Consider the following 24,694-nt stretch of genomic DNA (forward strand, 5'->3'; position numbering starts at 1 on the left):
AATAAGATCATAAAAAGATCTTTTGTTTGTTTGAGGGGGTAGGTATGGCTGATGCAAATTTTCCTCCAATGTACAAGTTATGTTGCTAAGTGACATTTGGCAATGAATATTACATGTTGCTCCTGTTTCTCTGAGCCAGCAGCATTTTGTTGCTACGTTCCAGATGTCAGTGAGATGTCATCCTCGTAAGGATCTGCATTTGAACTGGAAGTAAATGAATGATTGACAGTTTCTTCAACAGCTTTCTTGGTATCAAAGCTGTGATATATTATTAGCTATAAAACTCATTTTACTGACCATTTTTGAATAGAATTTCTCAAAGCATTTAAGATTTTTTTAATATGTTTTGAATAATGGAACCAATTTAAATCTACTTTAAAAAGACACGTATTTCCTGAAATAAACAAAAAAGGAACCTTCTCTGACCCTTTTTTAAGCTTCCTCTTTTCTGTACAAATAAAATAGATTAAAAATTCATAAAAGACATGTACACACTGCGATAAAAAAAAATCTCTGAAAATAAGTTAACAGGTAGATATTTTAGTCTCTGTCAAATTTTATATATGATAAGTATCTCATACTGTGAATTTGGCTCCTTATTCAGATGCAAAATATTCAATTTTTCCAACTCTTTAAGTGGCTTGGGACAAGTATTATATCTTGAGTAAAGAATCTCTTTAAATATATTCAAAAACATGACTAGAGCCCTGGGACCCAGTGTATGCTGTGATTTTCAAAATATTCTTCTGCCAACTTCATAAAATAAACAGTATTTTAACATCAATCTTTTTTGCATTACAGCTATGGAGCTACCAGAGACCCTAAGCAAAAACAGTTGAGCATTAGGGTTACCAAAGACAGATTAAGTAATGAAAGTGTTACTCAGGAATCCTTGGTTCATATCCTCACGTAGGACAGAGGAAAAAAATAAAAAACTGCCATCCTGCACTTGGAATAGGTCACTTCATCCTCCTGACTTCCTCTACTAGGCACTGGCAATTCAGCCTCCTTCCTCTTCAAGTCTGCAGAAATACTGTTTTTCACTTTTTCACAGGAGGTACTGCTTAATTTAGGCTTTCTTATGCTGTCCACCCAGTGCAGATATACAAAGAATTGATGCCTGTGTCATCCAAAGGCATGCTACAGGTGGCAAACCTTTTGCTGAACTTTAGGTTTAATGTAAGTATCAGGACAAACAGGCAATCAAGTCTCAGTGAAGTTTTCAGGAATTCAAAGTCTGAAATGTGTTCTAAGCTTGCTACCTGGAGAGCGGATCTTAGGAAGTTCATCTGCTGATCATGGGCATGAAGTTGAGTATATGAATATGGCACTTTTGCTAGACTAGGGCCCCTTTGCTGTAAACTAGTTGAGTATCCATAAATGGGTGAAAACAGCTTCATGCCAGATACATCAGGGAGCTTTCCTTTCCTTGTATTGCATCCAGATCTGTAACAGATGACAAACGTATCCATATCTCTTTGATCACTACAAAAACAAATGCATGTCTAAAATCTATTACGGGGCAATAAAAGAATATTTTAAATGTACTCAGTCCAAAATCTTATCAGGCAGGATAGTGGAATGAACCATTTACTTCGAGCTCTTTTGCTATAAAAAGTCTTGTTTCTGGAGAGAAACTGTGCTTAAGAGAGCAAGAAGGTACATAAATTGACCAATTTAGCAGCACTGGTCAGATTAGGGATGCAGTAAGAAATTCTTACTTTTCTGATTTAGTAAGAGATTAAATGTTCTGTTTTCCTGGAAAAGCAACAACATAATTAAGTGAAGAGAATACAAATTAATGGCTGAAGTAGAGAAAGGGAAGAAAATGGATTTATTTTGGAAACTTTGCAACTGTGCTTGCAAACCAAAATACCTCATTTTAAATACATGCGGTTAAGAGATTGACATTGTGTAGCTCACTGTAGAGAGCTTATCATAATTTGTCCAGGTGTTACAATGGCTGTGAGTTGTCATTTGACTCAGTACAAGGTGAAAGCTGAAAGTTTACTTTTAAAACACATACGAGTGAATGTCACTGGTCAATATCTACTCCTAGTTCTAAGGCACAGACATGAAAATCCTATAACATATCATGAAAAGTCTGATTCCTTTTCTCCAACCACAGAGATTCTCACTGTCTGCTACAGAACTCAGCTGGTATCAGTCAAAAAAAATTCCCTAATTGTGAAAGCTGACACTTTCTAATGAAATCTGGAACATCTTTCCCCCTTATGGTCAAGATTGATCCTTACTTTATCCTGATGAAGAATGAGCTTTGTTTTCTTGGATTTTCCTACGTTAGGGACAACTTTCTTTTCAGATTATGTTGAAAAATTTACTTTCCAACTTCATAATTGTAGCCCACAATACAAATAAATGGCAGAACTTGGCCAACTTCTTTGAAAAATTCTGTTCTGCTTTATGGATTACCTTTACACTGCAGTGAAGCAAACCATTACATATGTATAAATGCCTGTAGGCAGTGAATAAATTGGTAATGTTAGCCTATAACTGAGTTGGGTTGCTGATTTCTCTCCAGGTTGCTATTTTTACAAAGAAAATATTTACATTCAAATCCCAACCCCACTGTAGTGCAATTCCTGAGTCTGAGGAGCTAATACAGTTGGGATTCAGTGGGACAAGTACACTATAGTTTTTCTATGGAGAAACTGCATTGTATTTCTTCAGGTTTAGCTCTGTTAAGGTTCCACAGAGGAGACAGCAATCAAGAGTTGTCTTTTGGAAAACCTTCAATGTAGAGAAAGGTGACCTACACATACACAAAATTTATTCAGAATTTACACCCACCTAAAAATTGCACAAGTGACTTCGTATCTATCTTTAAGAACTGTATTAAGTTAAATTCTGGCTAATGTGTTTTCTAGGCATGAGAGTTAATACATTGTGCTATATATGAATTTTATTAACATTATTTAAATAACCACTGGAAGAAAGTGCTTATGGCTTGTAACTACTATAAATATTGTTGCATTGTAAATGAATGCCCCATTCCTAAGTAGAAATGTAACCAAGTAGAGACCATATGAGTCAATGCAATAATAATACCTCCACCAAAATTTAGATGGTCATTATTTTTAGAGTTCAAGTTTTCCATCCCTTGAGAACCTTATTCCTACATCCTAAATCAAAATCACCAAACACATCCCAACAGTTTATTCTTTAAATATACCCTTCATTCCTTCAATACTGACAAAAAGAACATTGCTTCAAAGATGAGCCAAAAACCAAAACAGTACATATTCCAAAAGTGAAGTGAGGGAAATAGATTCTCGTTCAGGAAGTTTTCCAAGTAGAATTGAGTGCAGTACAGCTGCAACATAATAAAAAGCAATGCTGGAATCCGTGGCTAGCCTTCCCTTTGTGCTACAGTCAATGCCAGAGCTTTTAACTCTTCAGAGACTTGGGAGATACAGCACAATGGTTCACTGGCCATTAAACCCTATCATACTATGCAATTGACTATGAAAATCCCATGTAAATCTCTACAAAAATTCCAGGTGAGACCAATGGATGGAATAAAATCAACCTAAACATAATATAGGAGAGAGAGACAAAGAGACAAAAAGGGTATATTGTCAAAGGGAGACATAGACAATAAAGAAGTAAAGAAAAGAGATTTCAGGTGAAACAAAATGTTGAGGGTTTTGTTTTATCTTTTGCTTGTGGCTATTTAGTTAAGGATTTGTGTTGCTTTTCTGTAGATTGCACTTCTTGTGGGAAAGATATGTCAAATAAGTGAATGCTTTTCTTTGATCAACAAGGTGATGAAATATATGGCCAAGGTGATGTGTTCTGAGGCTAAGTTCCCCAGAACAGATGCTGATCAAGCCTTGCCCATCACTTTCATGACTCCCTGAGATAGCTTAGATACCTGGTACAAAGTTGTTTGATGGAAATTTTTTTGGTTCAATTAGTCAAGTTGGTCTTGTAATTTCTTACATCTGAGGGCATACCATATCCTAAATTCCATTTAGAAGATATTTGCTGGCATCTGTACCAACCTTTAGATATAATTTCAATGTTTTGTTTTTGACAGTTATTTTTTTCTGATAATTATTTAGAAACTTCAACATTGGGACTAAATGATAGAAACTAAGCATTTAAATAAAATGCACTGATGAAGAGAAATGAAAGACATTTTCACTACCACTGTCACAGACAAGGTGCTGTAGATGCATACATGGACCCTTACAAATCTAGCATGTACAAAGTCTTCTAACAGATGATTTCTGTGGCTGGCTTTCAGCAGTCTTTCATTAATTAGAATTTAGTGAGAATTGCAGTCTCCAAGAAATTGAGGATTACTTTCATAAGTAGGTCATGGAAATGAAGGAATATGGAAAAAAGTCTCGACTGAAGATTATGTTACTCTGTTCATGAGAAAAAGAAGGTAATGATGAGCTTTGACTTGTAATCTGGTATAGAACAGAATAGAATTGTGGGTAGAGATGATGTAGGAACAAAGGGATACCAAGTTTCCTGGGTATTTGGACTAATTTATTTTGGAATTTGTATTTTTTCCTTATCATCTATCAAGTGAGTTTTGGTGCAGAACACAGGAAGTAACTCAAGGAAGTAACTCTAGCATTAAGTGACTCTAGCATTCTGTGCTTCGGAAATGTCCATGAGTGTTGCATCTCCTCTTTTAGATTGTCTGATCCACAGTATTAGATTGGAGCCACTGTTACATGACAGCAGAGATAAAGTTCTTAGACCAATAAAACAACTCAAAGGGGTTGAAGCCACACTGTACTTGACACAGTATAATTCAGTAACAACAAAGGCTGACCCTGTACAAGGAAATTTATAAACTGAGACATAGTATTCAGTAACATATGGACTGATGGACAGCCTATGAGTTGTAATGAACTCAGGCATCTAGCTGAAGGCAAGGTTATGCCTGAAGGCATTGTAACTGCAAGATCTAGAGTCCAGAAGATATGAAGATTTCTACATACAGAACTGATCCAGGAATTTTATTCTTTCCTAAGAAGGACAGCGTTTAGGCCTGAGCTTAAGGTTAATGCAACAAAAATCACATTCGGAAGTGGCCAGTATGCCTGTGTGCTGGTTATAATTGGGAACCTCTTCTAAGCAAGGAGACTCTGTGATTCCAATTAGAAGGCAGAACAGGGATAACAGTAACAAGAAAAATATAATGAAGGCACACTCTTTCTTTTTTTGGCAATTATAATTTATTTACTAGATTTTACTTTTGATTTTCCTGTGGCCATAACCAATATCAAATAGTTGTTGGTAACCAACAGGTCAAGACTTCTGTCATACATGATTTGATGATAGATCAAAGTGAGATACAAATATTTATGTGCAACAGGAAAAGAAGGAAAGAAAGGAAGTAAAAACAGAACCTTCTTTCTGTTCATGCCATATTCTACTCTATGCCAAAGCCTATCTTACTGTACTACTTTGAAAGCTGGTTTAAATTATCTATAACTATTTATGCAGATGCAGTCAAAAAATTTATTAACTGATTTAACACTTTCTGTAAAAGGCTTTTCATCATTTCTCATTCTTCTTAAAAACACTTGAAACTGATTAAACATTTCCCCTGGGAAGCTACTTTAATTTATTTTGTATTGAATTTTTTTCTCTGTATGATTAATGTGTAGTCAAAACTTGTTTTGATTTTCCAAACTGTATTTTAAAACCAAACGTGAAGTAATAACTTGTGGATTGCTTGCAAAATACTAAAAATGTGTTCCATTAAGAAAAAAGAAGTATTGTGCAAATTTCACGTACCACAGAATTAACCACTCTTCAGTATGCCCTGTGAAAGTAAGTATGATCAAAGTAGCTCAAAGTTCAAGTGTTGAGAGATTATAGTTAAGCTATATGGTCCTAAAAGACAAGAGAACATGAATAACTGTATAGATGGAAATGATCATCTTATCTTACATACTTGCCTCTTAAGATTTTTGACTTTAGATGTAATGTAGCTGTGCTCACCAAATTTTTGAACATTTGCTAAAAGAGTATCCTCCAAGAATGCTTGTTTCTTGCTTTGTTTGTACTAAAAACATATGTAAATCTCATTCAATTCAAAATTATGCAACCAAATGTCATCACATTTCTCATGGCCCTTGTCCTCTCTGGGGCTGTGCACAGGCAGTGTCTGAAGTTAAAGTCTCTTCAAAGTTAAAAATAATGTTTATTTCTTCTCATGTTAAACAAACAAACAAACAACAACTCTAACAAACCCTAACTCCTGTACAGAGCTGATTTTCGCCAAAGACCTAAAATCTTGGCAAGTGTATCTCTTCCAAGAATAAATGTCCACTGATATTAGTTCATTAGGCTTGCTAGAAGCGAGCAAATATACCACCGAGTCAATGGGCCAACAGAACATTTTTAACTACTCCAGAGAGATAACTGACCCACTGAAAGTGTAAGGTAACACAATAACTGTGATCACAGAGTAACATTATCTCATTCTCAATGTAGTTGTTATATTTGTTTGCTTTTTGGGGGTGGATTGGCATGTGTATAAGCCAAGGCTTGATTACCAAGGACTAACTGTGGGGACATGGAATATGAAGAGGACTATCCAAGAGGACCAAAGGACCATCCTTAATCAGAGATGAGCTAAGATCAGCTTATGACTTTCATGCAGAGAAATCAGTAGGTTTGAAGTAGAAGAAGGTGAATAGATAAAGGACCAACCCCTAGTATTATGCTTAAAGCTTTTGCATTTTCTCCAATAGTATTTGGAAACACAGTGAGGGTAATGTCTTCACTGCCTTTATTTTGGTTCTCCCTTGCTTCAAAGTCTAGTGAGATCCTACTATATTTTTACAAAGCAGACTGCTTTTCAAGCAGGTTTTCTCAAGTTCTTGCTTTATGAGTTTTGGAGAAAGATTCTGGGCAGAGATGTTCAGAAGAAAAAGTGTTTGCAGTCTTTGGAGGTTGTTAATTCCTGGAAAAACTTCTGGCAAACTCCAGCTCACCAAAACTTCACAGAAAATGTTTGTTAGAATTTGACCAGTTTAAATGAGTTTCTTGTGTTGGTGTCTACCTAGTGGAAGTTCAAATCGTGCTTGGTTTTACACACAAAGTCAAGCAATGCTGCCAACGTATACAGGCCTCTTCTCTCTGAAATATTTTATTTATTTACTCTGGAGTCTGAAGACAGCTTGGAGACGTGTCTCTTGCCAGTGGTATTTGCGGTGGTATTCACAGAGTTGTCCTCTAGTTTTTAGAGTCAGTTAGCACTTATTTCTTAGGCTCATGTCGAGATTCAGTTTTCAGTAATAACCCTCCTAACCACGTTTGAGGTTGCCACCATTGTTCTGTATGGTCATTGACCTGGCCATCAGCCTCCAACATTAGAAGGTTTACGAGATTGCCTTTTGCCTAGAAAGTAAAGACAACACGAATACTGTTTAATATTTATTTTAAAATATATATCAAGTATCTACAGTTCCACATGTCAGAAATTGTTACAGGGATACAGGGTAGGAAGAGGCATTTTGGAACACCATATTCCCTTGACTGCTGTAAGAGCAACTTGGGTCATCATCTTTTCCAGGACAGTAACAGGTCCCATCATGAAATTAAATAGGGCTTGGACATGTGCCATGATCTTTTGCTTCCTATTTCCCGTATCTGAAAAGTCTTACTGCTAGAAACTTCTGGTACACCTCAACTGAAATATAGTCAAGACTGGCATATTACCTTGTGTTAAAATAGCCTAAAATATCTTCTTGCTATGAGTACTGGCAAAGTACTATTCAATCTCACCTTCAGCGTCCATCTTTCTAAGATAAGCATACTAAACTGATTTATTTTTTTCCTATACAGTAGGCTCTTCGGCATTCTCATCAACCTAATAATCCTTGTTTATATCAATTCCACTTTGAATGGATTCCACTCAGAATGGCAGTACTTTTCAGAAGTGACAGATTCAGCTTCTGCTCTTGGAAATGACGCCACCAGTGCATTATGTCTTGCAACATTGAATTCTATGATTATTCATTTAGGATGTGAATATAGAGTTTTCTAATTTGTCCCAATCTATGTGCAATACAATCTGTCTAGCACAGTACTCTCAGATGTGATGGCAAGGCAACCGAGTCATAAACACAAAGAAGAAATGGCATTCAAATCTGGCAGTTTGGCATGACCATCCTGCAGCTGAAGTCCCAAACTCAAGTTCAAACCAGATTTCTAGAATATTTGTCTTAAAAATGACAGGGCAGGCACAGTTCTAGTACCGAGTGTATGCTCATTTGCATGTGTGTGTATAGTCTAATACATATAATATTCTGAAAAGCTCAAGGTACATTTTTATCATAAACTGGAACCGAGATACTAATTTCAGGTGGAGGCCTGTGAATATCAATAGAATTGCAAGAAAAAAAAAAACTATTCTATAAATATTAATTAATAATTTAAATAATAACTTAATATCGGCCTTTAATTTATATGAAATACTTACATACTACAGAAAACAGCTTCAAGGAAGCCTCACTCACAAACTAGCCTTCACAATTTATAACAACTGAGGATCTGGCCCTATCCTGCTCAAACACATAATACTTTTAAAAACTTATAATCCACAATACAACAGCTCTGTACTAGGAAAATGAGCTATCCAACAAAACGGAAAATAAGAAAGAAAGAAGGAAAAAAAAACAAATCTGCTTTATAAGAAGAAAACGAGACATTCCTAAAGCATTTCAGGATGACCACACACCAAGTGAAAAAAAAAAAAAAAAAAAAAACAGCAGTTCAAAATGCCTGCCCCACACAAAGGATAACTCTGCTTGGCAGAATACAAGACTATCTCCTTTTACTAAGAACAACTCACCAATCAGTCAACACCACTTTAACTACTCTAAGTACTTTTCCACCTTTCACAGAGTCCATCAAAAGTTCAACACATACTACCAGCCAAGTAGAATATCCAGTAAGCTATATATATCCTCATATAGATATCTATACAAACATAAATGAATATATTCCATTTTGAGAAAAATAAAATTCCAGATGTTGACGCCACCTATATGACAAAATCCATCTTGTCATTCAAACTTCTCTCTTTTTAAGTATTTCAGGTAGAAAGATATAGAATACCTGCCTTTCCTGTTTCATACATATATGCAAGAAAAATAGCTCCAGGCACTCTGAGAATTATCTAAATGTAGTTATACTGTGCAGTGGTGACTACTTTGTTGGGATTTCTGTTCCTTTTGTCTCTTAGATGTTCTAATTATAATCAAAATGTAGTGCATACAAAGGCAACAAAAGAGGTGAAATGATCTGAGAATTTTTTTTCTCCTTATGCAAGATAAGCAATGGATAAAACAAAAAAGGAAGAAAAACTGATATATTAGTATCTTCACATTAAGCTGCCTAAGTCCTCCCTAGAGGAAAGGAATTTTAAAGCAGGATTTGAAGCAAAATAATGAGACAGCTTTACAGATACTTTACAGGAAGTTCTCTCTAAATCTGGCAGCCAGAAACGCAGGGAACCTTGTTTGGGAATTCAGAAGGGGACAGTGGGAGGTAATACTATGGGGCAAATGGAAGTAGGTGTTAAGACCTTTGCCTCTAAAAGCAGGCAGTGCTTTTATTTGATAAAATAAAGAAGGATGCAATAAAAGGGTTTCAAGCAAGAGGTACATTAAGAGGTACGTGAAATACCCCTGAACTATGAAGTACAGATATTCTCTTGCTGCTGCTCCTGAATAAACATAACAGGAGCAAGCACATCTAATAGGTACAGAGGAAAGGATACTGCAGAATTTAAATGTCAGGAAGAAAGAAGAGCGAGGAAGTTTCAGCAGTCTGCATGGCTAGGAAGAACTGTGTGTTGGAGATGCTGTGTGTGTAAAATTTAGAAACAGTTTGGAAGATTTAGATGACATTTGGTTTAGGGACTTCAACCACACTGAAGTCCACAGTTATTGGGAAGAACATAGTGAGAAGGTGTGATTCAGACAAACTAGGTTTGCACAGCTAGTAAGTCATTCGTGAAGGTGGCAGATGAAAAGTTTATTTAGGACAAAAGGAGACAGAAGAGGGATATATTGGTAGATCTGTGAATCTCCAGCAAAGAGATGACATGAGAGTTTTACGTTCTTGTTGCAATTTCACAAAGTTAGAAGCATTCCGTTTCCTCACCGAAAGCAAAAGTATCCTCCAGAGGATACATTAAAGAGATGACTAGGTAAGAGAATTAGTCGAGGAAAGCCAGTCCTGAGAAATCCCAGAGAGATTTCAAGAGGTAAAGAAGCAGAGAGGCCAGGAGAAGTTATGGTTATAGAGGGAGTCTGAGATCTGGCAAAGTAGATGCCATTAGATGTTGTGGAAAGAATGGTTTCATTTAAGAGTAGAGAAGGGAAGCCAGATTGGAAGAGTTCTAGGAAGAAAAAGTGTAAACAGCACATTCAGAGGGCTTAGAGATGAAAGAGTGACTGCAGATGGGCCAGTAGCTAGAGATGCAAGAAGGAGTCAAAAGTGTTTTATTTATGATGTGAGAGACTTAACATATGGTATAGCAAGCAGAAAAAAACTAATAACAGTGAAAACAACAAACAAGAGGAGATCAAGAGGTTAAGGAGTAAGGGAGGGGAAGAGAATGAGCATATGGGAGATGAAGAGCTGAGAGAAAGAGAAGGCAGGCAGAAAACGGGATTTGAAAAGAAAAGAAGAAACACGTCTGCATCTGTGATGAGGGAGAAGCAGAAGGTGATGAGGAGATGGGTGGAATCATAGGATTAGGATAACATTGAGGTAGTGCAGCTGTGCAGTCAGACTGACAGCAGAACTGAAAAAGTGGAGAATTGAGTGGTAATGAGGTGAATGTAATTGGCTGTTTCAGATAAAATAAAAATAATGGTCTTCATACCCTTTAATTTCAAACCTCTCCTCTTACAGTTACAAAGGCCCATATGAGAAGGGTCGTCCTTCAGGACAGAACGGATTCTTCATGACAGTACCAGATCAGAATTAAACAGCTTCTTAAAAGGCCACATTATATGATAATGAGCAGATTTACAGTATTCGTGAAATTATAGAAAACTCTGAAATTTGCATGCATATTTTTATGACATGCATATTTTAGTCACCAAGATATTTTGTGAAGTGTAAGCTTAGCCTGAATGAAAGCAATAGAAACATTTCCAGTAAAATATTTCCAGTTGAATACTGTGATATTTCCCCACATGGAAGACCCAGCCCTCTCTTTCCATAGCACAGTGTTCCTTAGTGAGGTCTGAGAGTCCTACAGCATACACGTGCAGCAGCTGCAAGACTAATGCAAATCGCAGAAGGCAGAGACTACGACCATGGAGTGAGATACAGACACCATTAACCATGTTGGCTGCATAACGAACCAGATCAGGAAACCAATCCAGGCTAAAAGTAACCCAGCAGAAAGTTTATTTTTAAACTGATTTGTTTCCCAAACATCTTCACTGACTAGCTGCACAAATGCTTGCACTTGTAGAGGAAAGGGGTTGGATGGGATGGCAGCAGAGGGCAAATTAGGGGACGGTCTCCTTTTAACGTAGTCTTGGCTTTTTCCCTTTCTCTCTGAAGACTGCACTATTTTGCAGGGAGGGACCGAATAACTAAATTATTTTAGCCCAACCTTAAATGAGACTTATATTTCATATGCCTTCCAACTTTTCTAGCCTACCCTAGGCTCTCAACATATGATATCTTAGACTTATTCCTTGCCTGGCAGATGTGAGCCCAAGTCTCTTAAAAAACCAGTTTATACTCATACTCAGCCATCTTTTCTTTTTAAAGAAAATATATATATATATCCTTAATTTCCTTAGCTTACTTACAATGTCTTTTCTTCTGTGTCTTCAAATAATTCCTTTCCTTCCTTGATGTTTTTTCTTCCCTTTTCAAACTTTGGATGTCAGCTGTGCCCTCATACACTTATTCTTGTCTAAGTGCCAGTACTGTTTCTCTCCACCTTACAACACAAAGGCTCTCAGGAATGAATGCAGTTGTATCTAGCTTGCTTTACATAAGTTCCTCTATATCCCATCTCATCTATCATTTCTTATTTCCAAGTATTTGCTCCCTGCTGAATTATCTGAATTTATAAGCTATTGGTTAGACCTTGTTTGTAGGAAAAGTAGGAACCAAAGATGATCATTTAACTCATACCTTCCAGCAAACTTGGGGTCAAAAGTTGTTCTTACTCCTTGCCAGTGAGAACAGGCAGTGGGGATTGTTAGCACGCACACAGACTGCGCCGCTGGAGAACATCGGCTGAAACGTGCTCTGGTAGAGGCTCCTTTGGAAAAGTTCAGATTTTGCTAATGCAGCAAATTCTGTGAAAAGTGACCCATAGAAATATACTGTTTTGAATTTGAAACCATCCCAGAGCCAGGGTGCAATTAGAAGAGGGGAAAAAAATGTCTCCCTGGAATATCCAGGACCTAGTGGTCTGAAAGGTTTGGAAAGGGGCTCAAATAGGTTCTCACACTTCCTAGATGCATCTGGACTGACTGTCTCTCCTTTTTTTTTCCTTCTTCCATCAACACTTAATTATTTACATGAACACTAACGACTGTGGAGGAGAGATTATGGGAAAGTCTTGTTCTGTAGTTCAGTGGACAAAGCACTTAGCCAGAAGTCCCAGGTCCAAAATCTAGCCATTGGTCTGGTGGGCCTTCTTGAATAGCACCTAAAAAATGAGAGTTTTTTTTTTTTTGCTCTGAGTTCAGACAGAACTCAAAAAGAGATGTTGGTAGCTTTACATCTTTCACCTAAAAACAAACAAACAAAAAAACAAAAAAACTATTTCTATTTTAACAAGTCCTTCCCGGAGCCCTCATTTTGGTACCTTGTTTGAAAATGCTAACCTGTGAAGTTGTGTCTGTTTCATAGGTGAGACAAACTCTGCCCAAGAGGTGAGCTCTGCAGCCAACTGCAGAACTAATCTGTTGGTTTATAGCCTGTTTAATAAAGTCTTAAAAAATGAAGTAATTTTGCACTTTTAGTAATTTGAAGTTAAGGATATTAACTTTCAAATGAGAAATGGCTGAAGTTCTTCATGCTTCTGACAGATCTTGTTTCCCTTTTCAGTTTGCAGATCCAAAACACCCAGTGACTTCACTGTGCCCTCGTGTAAATGTTGATAAGTGAGGTGTAACTATTTACAAACTGGAAAATTGAGAAACCGGTCTGAAGAGTCCTATAGGCAATAGGGAAATGGCCTTCTGGCTTATGAAATTAATGAACAAGCAGAATGATTTGTGAAAAACAACTGTTTTATAGGACCACCACCTGCAGTATGGGCTGACTCCCACAATGTGGAAGAAATCCAGAACATCATTTCAGATTAATTTCTTGACATCTCAACTTTGTCCTGCACCCCATCCACCAACACAGAACATACTCAAGAGTAACAAAGATATTTCTGGTGACACACTGCAGCCATGGGAAATTGGAATGCAAGTCATGCCATATCTACTGACAGCTCATAAAGTACTCCACAGCAGTGCAGAAGATGTATTTTCTATGCCTGAAGATCATGTTAGCTTGGTCCGGGTTTTGCTAAATAGTACTGAACTTTTGGCTGTTTATTCCCAACTCTGTGATGTCAGCTGGCCTCCCTGGAAGCCAGACTCCAATTGCGGCAACCATTCTGTACACGCACATTGCATGGAAAGAGTTACCTAGTAATAAAAAACATATGAAGCTCTGAGATCAGTTCCCTCTTTTTCCTCCCTAGGTGTTCCTTCGTGGTTGTGATTTGTGCACAAGCCTATAGAAAATGCTGCATTTTCAAGCCAAGATATATAAAGTGTTTGAGGCTCCCAGTTCCTATTTAAGCATCTTACCTTGGGTTCCTAAAAGTGAATGGGGGCCTAAATACCTTTGCAGGTCTGGCCCGCAGTACCCAATGCAAATGTAGGCAAGGGAAAGGAGTGAGGTTTCACATTGCTGCCCACTGACCATTGCTCACTCTGAACTCTCAGCCCAAATGGTTTCTGGAATCATTTGGCATTCAGCTGGCTTGGGTTTTATTACACATTTATTACACAGATGCATTCAATTGCTTCATGTACAATTAATGTTCTAGCACTCACAAAACTGACCACTGATTTAGAATCCACCTTATTCTAGAGTTTCTCTCATCCCAAGATAGTGTTTAAAATAATTCACAGGATCCCCTTCCTTAAACTTTCTCGTATGGGCTGTGTGCATTCTTTTGCAAAACAAAGCAAACACAGTTGGAAGGTCTTTAACTGGTAATGGGCTTTGGCCTAATTGCTTTGACAAGACAGAATTATGATATTATGCATCAGTTTAGGATTAAAACCATTCAACCTGCAATTACATACTGTTTTTCAAGGGAATTAGGTTGCCACATCTTAAAATGATTTGACAATTAAGACTATTTGCAATATCTTGAAAATTCTATCCTGAAGTCCTTATTCAGACCTTCGTTTCCATTGGAGCTTCATGAAATTATTCTTCATCTTTTTTCTCTTGATAGCAACACACCTGATCATACTCATAATTCTCTCTTCCTTGACACTATGAGCAACTTTAGCAGGAGAGATATTCAGTTCCCCAGTATGTGTAGCATACATCTTAATCTTAATAAAAATTTCACTGAGACCCAGTAGTCTTAGAGGCTCCTATTGGAATTGCCTCCTATTTTTTTTTAGCAAACAATGTATAGCTATTTTCTCAGCTCTTTGAATGCTTATTACATTTCCTTGCTTTGTTTCAGGATAAGTTACACAGGAAACACCCATTGCTTTCTAAAATTGGAGTACATCAAATTATCTGTTTTCCCTCAATCAATTTTCCAGCAAAGGAAACTGGACTTGCTTTCCAACATTCACCCCACCTCCCCCCCCCCAATTTTATTTGGTTACCCACAGATGACACATATGAGGGACTCCTTGCTGCATGGTCGTGTACATGTCCTGCACATGTTAAAGACTACGCACATCCAAGAGACAATTAGACACCATAATGATAAATAAACCCTCTGAAAGTTGCAAATACAAAGGTATACCTGAGAAACAAATTCCTGAAGTTTGGAAAAGTATGCTGGAAAATTTCAATCATATATCTTTTTATACTCTTCTTGAGTACTCTTCTTATTGGCTATTGTAGGGGAAAATATAGAGAGCTAAACAAACCTTTGGTCTAATTCAGAAAAGATGTGTCTGTTGTTTAGATTACTTAACAGTATGTCCCAATATTTTCTAGGAGGCAAGTTTAAGCTAAGCAGTTGGTAAGATGGACAATGTCCTTGCCCTTCTCCTGCTTCTGATCCCCACAGGTTCTCAGACTAATCCCTGGTCTTTCACAACTTACTTTCTTTTCCAGAGCTTTGAATACTTAGACATGAGTTTTAGTGGACTCTTCTGATTTGAACACAAGTATCACAAATTTCCCTTGGGTTGTTCTTTACATTGGTCTGTTTTCTTATCCTTTTACCAACATTTCCTTTATTATTATTATCTTCTCCAAATTTACTTATTTAGTTTTACTGATACCCTGTATGTCCTCCTTTTTACAATTCATATTTCATCTTAGTTATTACACCATTTTCTACATCCATTCATCCATCCTTATTTACACTAATTTATTTTTATTTTCTACACAATTTCTTTCTCACTCTTTGATCCTCATATTCCCCTTAATGCATTCAGTTATATCACTTCATGTATTTCTTTACTCAGTTTTATTTTTTTTTCTTTGAAGTCAATAACAATTTTTACTCTCTATTAGATTAATTGGACTTTTCTCACTGATTTCAGAGAGCAGGATGAGAGATTTGCATTTACTCCTCACAAGTATATGTAATACATGCACATATCTACAGTAATTATTAGCCATAGAGCATTGAGGGATGTAAGAGTGAACCTTTGTGACCACCTTTGTGACCATGGCTGGCAGACTGATTTTGTTAATCCAGACTACCTCAGCCACTGCCACAACCAAATGTGCCAAAATCTCAGAGGATTTCTGTTCAGGGTCCTGCACCAACCTTAGGTTTTAGCAGCCCAGTACTGATTCACCTGCAAACAGTTTCATCTCATGTTTGTCTTAGAATTTCTCTTTTCTACACCATGCTACAGTACAAAATGTACCTGACAGATACAAGAGTTAGTCAAAAAGATGAAAAGAAATCACAGATGAATTTAAAATAGGATTTCATAACGTAACACTTTGAGTGTCAGTAGATGTCCACCATTATGTGTCTACATAAAAGTTTCTAACAGACAATTGCTCCTAAGTACTTTGGAAGGCAACTGTGTTCCTTGTTACTTGTTCAATGACCTCCTATGAAAAGACTAGAGTTTTCAGAGGTTAGCTAAAAGGTATGTGCTCATCAGTTCTGGGTACTATACTCAGATGTATGTATAGGAAACACAAGATACTTCAAAATAGAAAAAAGTAATTTAGATTGCAATTCTAACAACAATTAAGCATGAGAGTATTGCTTCTACAATGTTTGGCAGATCAAGGCCATAATGGGGGGAAAAAATAGATTCTTGAGACACCTAAAGAACTCAGAAAAAAAAAAAGTCCAATACAGTTTTACCTTTATTTTAAGACCATATTTTACTCCTATGTTTCTTTCTGTCACCATGTAGCTAACAGCCCTTGATAAAGGCAACAAAAATATACATAAAGGAAACAATAGCTTTACAATTATTATTTATTTGTGTTATAGTGATGCTTTAGTAACCTCTCTGTTCAGTGACTAGCATCTTCTACTATTTCTCCAAAGCAAGCTTGGTTTCAAAAAGTTCCCATCTTGGAAGCAGAGTGTTTCTACAACTTCTAAATACACTCACGTAATGAAGTGAGTAGAAATGCATATCTCTCATCTAGTTTGATCTTCAGCAATGTAAAGAGGAAAAACTGTATTGTTTGCCTCCTAAAATAGGAGGTTCTGAACTCTCTTAGAACAGTAGCATTTTAGAGATTTCCATGTCACAACTAAGTGTCAGAATTCTTGCAATTCTGCATAAAAATGACAGCAAATTCCCACTGAGTACAGAAGCTTTTTGCCCCCACTTGCTGTCATTAACACTTGAAGAACTGGCTGAAAAATGTAAGCCACTCTCTTCACTTTCAAAGCAGCTAAAAGAGCAGATTCTAGACCATGCAAATCTTCTGAGCTACCCTTCCAGTCAATGAAGGAGATAAGAAGCTCAGCCCAGTGTCTTGGATGGACAGAATGAGCCACCACATTCAAGAGTATATGTCCCTCTGGATGAGGGCAAGACCTTCCCTGGGCCATCCTGTGCTAGGGCTAGGGCTGAGAAGCAATAAGGAGTCCAGTTGCTTCCGTTGCCTGTTAGCACAAATCCAGTGTTTAGCCAATATCTACTATGCTATTTACAAGGCAAGAACCCAAGCCAAAGGTTTGAATCAGACATGTTCAGTGTTCTGTGTTTCTAATTAAAGCTTGCAGTTTTTATGTTTTGTTTCCAGTGTTTATTTTTAGCCAGATGATGGCTCCTTTATTATTAGAGAAGATAATTGTGATTAATATTTTTTTTAAGTCTCAGAACAAATACAAAAGGAGGTTTCAGTGGAGCTTTGTGTTCTCAGTGAGTGCAGGAGAATGTCAGGGCATGCCCCTCCTCTCCACAAATCATTTCCAGTGTCACCAAATGCTCGCCAAAAAGTAGGGGAGGGAAGGGAGGCATCTAGAGTAACTAGTGCAAACTGTTCCAGGTTAAATTAAAGGTACAGCCCTGGCAATTTAAAGCCAAAGCGTCTTTCGTCATTTATAGAGAAGTCCAAAGACTCCATCAAGTACAATTCAGACATTTTTATCTCATGAAAACCTCTCTAAGTTTTTGTTTGTTTTAGGCATGAAACATGGAGTTTTTCTAACCTGTTAGAACAAATAGGATTTTTTCTATTGACCTTAGTGGGCAATGAGTCAGAATCCATAATTCCTCAAAATTACTTCCTATAGCTTATTGGTTTCCCAACACATATTTTGAAATACTTTAGCTCCCTAAAAGAAATTAACACAATCCCAAATTCCTTTCTTTAGACAATGGTGTATGTTAAAGGTAACTCATAGCTACTGCTACTTGAGATCTACCTGTATTGCTTTTTCATTCTGCAAATCCCTCTGGTCCTTTTTCATGTTGCTGGACAGTTCAGGAGTCGTTTTTGAATCAAGTTACTGGAAGACACGCTGGTGACAGCTGTACAAGCTCACAGTGCTCCATCTGGTTGCACTGTGGACTGATTTAATATTTCTAACACATTCAGTGTTTTACTGTTATTCTACATTAAATATCTACTTTCTGAACTATTCATCAGTGTCTAAATGCATCTGCAGAGGCTTCAATCACTTCCATGTATTCTTAATGTCATCATTTCTGTGTCTTTCTTCTTTTGAAATAAAGGCCCAATCTTGAATAGCTTCTGTATGGGTGTAAGTCCCTTCTGACTACAGACTGTCACTGAAACAGCACTGCTGTCTTTGTATGATGAAAGTAAGTCACAGTCATGTGAAAATAGAAGGCACAGTTTTAGAAGATTTTTGCTAGTGTATAGTATTTTTTCTCTCATTTGGTCCAAATATCTGCAAACATGCTATTAAATTATTACTTAAATTTACTTCTGAAATTATGCCTTTTGATCTGTATAATTTCCAAACATAATTATTCTAAATTAATTCATTGACGTCTTTGTTGCTCGTGGTTTAAATCAATATTAATCTCAGCCACACAAGAATCAATATCAAGTAACTCCTGCTTACATGCCTATCTACAGGAAAACATCTTTTTGGCAACAGCATTGAGGTTAGAAGGGACATGAGGAACTCCAGGTGATAGTAACTGAAAGCACCCAAACTGGAAGGTAGAACATTTAAGTACCGATGGTATAATGCTCTAGAATGCTCTAGAAGCATCCAACTGTGCTACTGGATCTTTCTGTGCACAGAGGATCTCAATAATGATTATGATCTCCAGGAAGTCCCTTTTTTCTCATTCACAGAGAGTGTTAGGAATCAAAATATTAAGTAAGATTATTGGGAGTTTGGGAATGCTTCTAAATGAAATCTCCTTCTAGTTTACGATGACGCTCCTGTACTTTACATTTATATGTGTCAACAAAAACAACAAAGAAAAAAAAAAAGAAAAAAAGATTTTAACCTTTAGTAATGGTACTATCTTACAGTTTATCAGTTTATCATATACAAGAATGCTATTATTATTTTATGCAAATGATCACAGCACAATTCTTGTATTATCACATTCCTGCTGCAGTTTCATTCCTGTCTTGAAACATCATTCAGACAACTTACTCTTCTCTTTCAGCTGTGTAATAACAAACAATCTCTAGCATACTTTTATATTCATGTTGGTTGAGGCATTTGTGAGCATAGAGAAAGATGTTTTTTTCACTTAATCATTGTCCTTACATTTGAAAAGTTATTATACTTTGTCTACACCTAGCTTTTCTGTTACAAAGATGAATAATTTTACTTTTAGAACTCCAGAAGGCAGAATTGTTCTAAGTTGCTATGAGAGTGTAATGACAATATGTTTGGTTTTGCTGCTTTTCCCAGTCATCACATAGTTTCCTTTTTTCATTTCCTTACAAAAAATGTTCAAACTATTTTTTCTTAGCAGCTACATTGGAAATCCTATCATAATTTCCTGATTAATTATTGAAAAACCTTTATGCATTCAGTACAGTAAATCCTGTGACAATTGTTTTCCTCTCTCCTGGTCCATACAAAATAATTTACTGAGCAAGTGAAATATAGAAATTCATATCAATGAATCAGATTGAACTTGTTTTAAATAATTTGTCCACTGTACATGCCATATATGTTGGGATATTATACTCCAAGATATTTGCCTATATACACATAAAGTCTTTCCAGTAGAAAATACACGAAAGAATCTTTAGACAGCGGAAGACTGTAAATATACTTGCTGCAGTTCATTCAGAATAATTGCAGCTATTTTGCAAATGGATTTACAACTTATCCTTTTGCTTTTTAAGAATGTTTTACATCTTTGGCATACAAATTAATAAAGTGTATTTGAAGTATCTGATTTTAAAAGGTGCTACATAAATACAGATTGCACTTGCTTGAGATAATTTGAATATACTTTTTTTTCAGACAGGACTTGACAAAATGAAGACACCTTTAGGTTTTAGATACAGTCACTCATTCAATTTTCCCTTGAGAGGTAATTTTTGTCATATTTGCATAAGTCTCTTCCAGTCCTTGGTCCTTTGCATCACTCTTACCAAATACAAAAGAAATATAGTCTTCAAGAATGTTGGAGCTCATGGATTTCCACTCCACTAATTTTGGGGCACACCTCTCATTCTCCTATCCTGAATAAAGCTTAGAGAAAACATCCTTTCATTGCCTTCTACTCATCTGGAAATGTCATATTCTGCAACCCCATCAGCAATACGGAAAGCACTGCCTTGTTGCACCCTCCAAGACTGCATATTACTGGTTGAAACTCTGCAATTAAGCATGTCAGCATTCCTAAGTAAGAAAACTTTTTTTGTTTACAAAGCTATTAATGGCTTTGTCCAGAAATGTTCTTTCATGCTTTTTACCTGAGTTACAAGTATAAAATTAAAGGTCTAGATTAATATCTTTTTTTTTTTTTTTAACAGGAAAAAATACCAAATAAAGCCAAATGGCTTCTTTCCTATTTCGTATTTGCAAATCAGTGAAATCTTAAGAGAATCCAAAAGAATATGCTATTTTTTGAGGGAAGATAATGAGCTTTGTGATTAAGTTTTACTTAAAGATTGTATTTCTTCCAGTCGAATCCTACAGTGAAAAAAAAACTCAATCAAAAGCTTTGTTATTTAGTAACTGCAAAACATTGGTATTCTAATTGAGCCTTTCTTTTATTCAAGCAATTAATGAACTAATAAAGTGATATCCTTTTGAAATAAGGCATGGATGATCTTCCTATCAAAATGTACCAATATTTTGGCCTTTTTACAACCAACAGCAGCCATTTGATCAGGTCAAGTAATTTATAGTATTCACACTGTCCACTTGTTTTAAACACAGGCTTAAACCCAATAAATACCCCTGCAGCACAGTTTTCTGGACTGAGATGCACATATTAACCCATGTTCTACAGATTCACACTCAGCTCTCTATCACAGAAGCTTTGTACATTTGCTATTTAATCATGTATTTTCTGAAAGTTAAAAATTTAAAAGCAATAAAATGCAAATTAAATAAAACTATATTTTATACTACGCTGTTTGCCTGGCAAATCTTCTGAAAGAAATATTTGAAAGTTTACCAAATAGATCAAGTAATGCTATTTTCCAGACTCTGGTTTTATCATCATGTAGTTCAAGCAAAGATAGATGGCTTTTGGCCATCACTGGTCAGATAAGTACTAGTCAAAGGACTGGAAGACTTTGGTGGTGGTGTTGATATTGCTTTTGTTGTTTTACTTCTAGTCTAAGTTGATCTGTGTATCTTGAGAGAGATTTCTGTTGTTGAGAAACTGCTGTATTTGTCTGTCTTCTACTACTAAAAACAGATGGGTCCAATTCTTCTCTTAAACGCAAAGGAATTGAAGACTATATTTGAGGACAAAATGAAATCCACGTGACTTCTCAAACTGGCTGATATATTCCCCTATATTTGAGCTTACATATTCTATTTTTTTCTTTAAAATATTCCCAAAACTTCATTTAGACATTTTAAAGTTGCAGGTGTGACTTTAAAAAAAGAAGCTAGGACTTTGTGTGTGTCCTTCCCACATCACAAACAATGTATGATTTCCCTTTGAATTTTCCAAGGTTCCATGTTAAAAAAAAAATAGAATAATCTGTGACAAAGCTTAATATTTTTAACAGACATTACTGATATTTGAGAGTCCTCTATAGAATACATACATGAAGTTACTTTTTCAGATATTTCAGTCTTAATACTACTATTTGAGTTAATAAGTATGAGAACAGGATTAAACTAGAACATAAGTTCTCATCCTGCTCCAAAAAGAACAAGTGCCCTGGATGCAATTCCAAATATACCTCTCCCTCTGGCTTCATTTGTATTAACTTAAATTACGTGGACCATAGTAGTGAATATTTTCTCTGGAACTTGGCTGTACCTCAGGTCTACCCCATTCTCCTTCCCTGCCCCGTAGAGCTACAGAAGTCCCTTTACTCTGAGATAGTATACCATCAGTTAAGATTTAGTACAGTCAACACACTCAGACACAAGTCTTCTTTATCAATTATCTTTCAAGCAAGATTCTCTAAGTAAAAACTCCATAAATTAATGTAGTCCTGAGTTTCTGGCTCCTTCTGAAATACAGTAAAAGCGAGATTCACAGAAAAAGATAATTGCCTTTTAGGAAACTGATATTACTTATACCTGCTCCCCGAGAAAGTCAGTTTTTAATTCTGTTTGAAGTATGAAATGATGACGTTATGAGAGATTTCTATAGTGATTAATTCAAATTCAAATTCCAGTCCTGCGCTGGTTTCATATCAACTTAAATGTATTCCGGAAATATAGTCCCCATGCTTATTTTCTATAGATATCAATGGTGTATATCAATATTAAAAGAAGAAATCATCCTTCCAGGAACAAGCAAGGGTATGTACAAGGAGTAATTTGCTGTGTTCTAGCATCTTCAGTTACTGGCAAGGTCAAGTCTCCAGATCCATGTTTGCAATGAGCTGTTATACTGTATGTCAGAGTATTTCCAAGAATCTCATCCACTTAAAGGAGATTGTTTTGAGGGAGCTATTATTGGTGCCTTTGGAAGCCAAACTAATTAACTGCCTTAGTATTCAAACCTCATTTTCAACAATCTGAGCTTGTATTTATAGGAGAGAAACATTTAAACTAGTATTTCTGTGCTACTCCCTGGAAATATTAACTCATCCCTACAGATTAAATCTTGAAAATATAAAACCTATTGTAGCAGATGCTCAGCTGCAACATTATTTTTTTCTTTGAGTGGAAAAAGCAAAAAGCAAATGCATTACTAGTTTTCCTTTTTTAATGAACAAGTAAAAAACAGATTAAGAAATTGCTTTTTTGTTTGTTTGTTTGTTTTTTTGTATCTGGAAGATAGAATTTTCCTGAAGGAAAAAGAAAAAGGAAAAAGGAAAAAAAAAAAAAAAAGGAAAAGAATACAACTTTTTTCCATTAACAAGAATGAACTCATCAACTGAAACAAAATGGTATATGGACAACATTCTGGTACAAATCAACTGAGGCTCATAACACTCCTCAAAAATTATGTTTTTGTTGAAATATTCTGTCATATTGGCATTATTGTTTTTGTTATTATTATTGCTGTCACTCAGATATCTAAAAGAAATGATTTAGAACTGTGTGTGTGTCTGAGTCATATATAATGTGTGGCAAATGAATATTTGCATTTTGTAAAGACAATAGAAGAGATTAAATATTGGATCCTAATGCTGATATTGTAATATACATACAATTGATTTGGATATACTTATATATTTAAAGGTGGCATTAAACACTAGAATCTGTAGAAACTACTTCTTGGCATTAGCTAAATCATTAACGGTAAGCACTGAATGAACTTTTCTATGGCATTTTTAGATGTTGTTATACATTCACTGCGGTATGAAAAGTGATTTTTCTGGGACAAATTTAATGTACAGTGCACTGAGAAAGAGCTCTATGGACTCAGGGAACACAGTCCTGGCTTTAGGCAGAGATTTCCTAGAGCAAATTCCTCAGTGCCTTTTCTGCCTTGGATCCTGCTCACACAGACAGCAGGCTGGGTTGCCAGTACTCTGCACCAGCCATGAAATGAAAGCTCTGGTAGCTTGCTGCCATTGGATCCAGTCTTCATGAGTCTTCTTGTTTTTGTGCAGATTAACACTGCCATCCTTGAAACATGGGAAACTGAGCTATAGGCTGGTTGGTTTATCTGCCTATGGTCACACAGCAATTCAGCAATAGACTGGTACAGGAGCCAGGAGCACATCATGATGCTGTGGCTGTCAGGCCATGTGTCAGGACAAGGCAAGGCATTCTAAGATAAATAGAGAGTGTGTGCTCTCCAAAGTTTTCCTTTATATATTTTACTAGGTAGTGAGTGATACAGCAAAATACCCTATCTTAAAAGGATATAAAATAGTTGTACACACCCACTAAGGCTTTATACCATTGATTGCAAGCCTGAAGAAATGGAACTGGAACAAGCTACTCAAAAAGTAACAAGATCAATTAAAGTACTGAAAAATAGATCCTTTGGTCATAAGAAATTATCGTAAGAAAGTTGTAAGTTCATAACATTCATATTTTACCTCAAATTCTTAAAGTATTTTTAACATGTATATCTACATTCACTGCGTTAAAATGCTCAACAGTGTATTTAGCTGATAGGCTGGTAAGCAAAAAAAGTGATATTTTTAAAAGTCCCAGGCAGAGAAAGAAGAGACTTAAGGAATTAGCTCCTAAGATGAAAACAGTTCATTGATACATATTCCACGTGTCAGTTTCTGGCCCTCAGGGAGCTAAGAGAACTGTTCAACTTGAAGAAAACAAGATTCAAAAAAAAAAAAAAAGAAAGAAAAAAAAGCACATGAAAAAATTTCCCCGGAAAATCTGCTTAATGCTGGCAGTGTTAAGTCATGGGCATAGCACTGTGGCTTGGGACTCCTGAAGAACTCTGCA

General features: G+C 36.2%; 1 non-coding gene across 7 annotated transcripts in view; it reads right to left on the reverse strand.

Annotated features, from left to right (window-relative positions):
- The window catches only part of LOC112532525, a 243,058-nt gene that overhangs the window by 43,794 nt on the left and 174,570 nt on the right, over positions 1-24,694 (reverse strand). For 5 of the 7 annotated variants that reach the window (XR_006939491.1, XR_006939487.1, XR_006939488.1 and 2 more), the window contains one exon: positions 6,768-7,395. The exons of 1 other annotated variant lie outside the window; for it this stretch is intronic. This is a non-coding gene — a transcript (uncharacterized LOC112532525). Of the gene's footprint in view, positions 1-275; positions 7,396-24,694 lie in introns of those variants that run through there. One more of the 7 variants, XR_006939490.1, reaches the window with a different exon arrangement.

The sequence above is a fragment of the Gallus gallus genome, chromosome 5 (assembly GCF_016699485.2).
Source record: "Gallus gallus isolate bGalGal1 chromosome 5, bGalGal1.mat.broiler.GRCg7b, whole genome shotgun sequence".
In the NCBI taxonomy this organism is placed as follows: domain Eukaryota; kingdom Metazoa; phylum Chordata; class Aves; order Galliformes; family Phasianidae; genus Gallus; species Gallus gallus.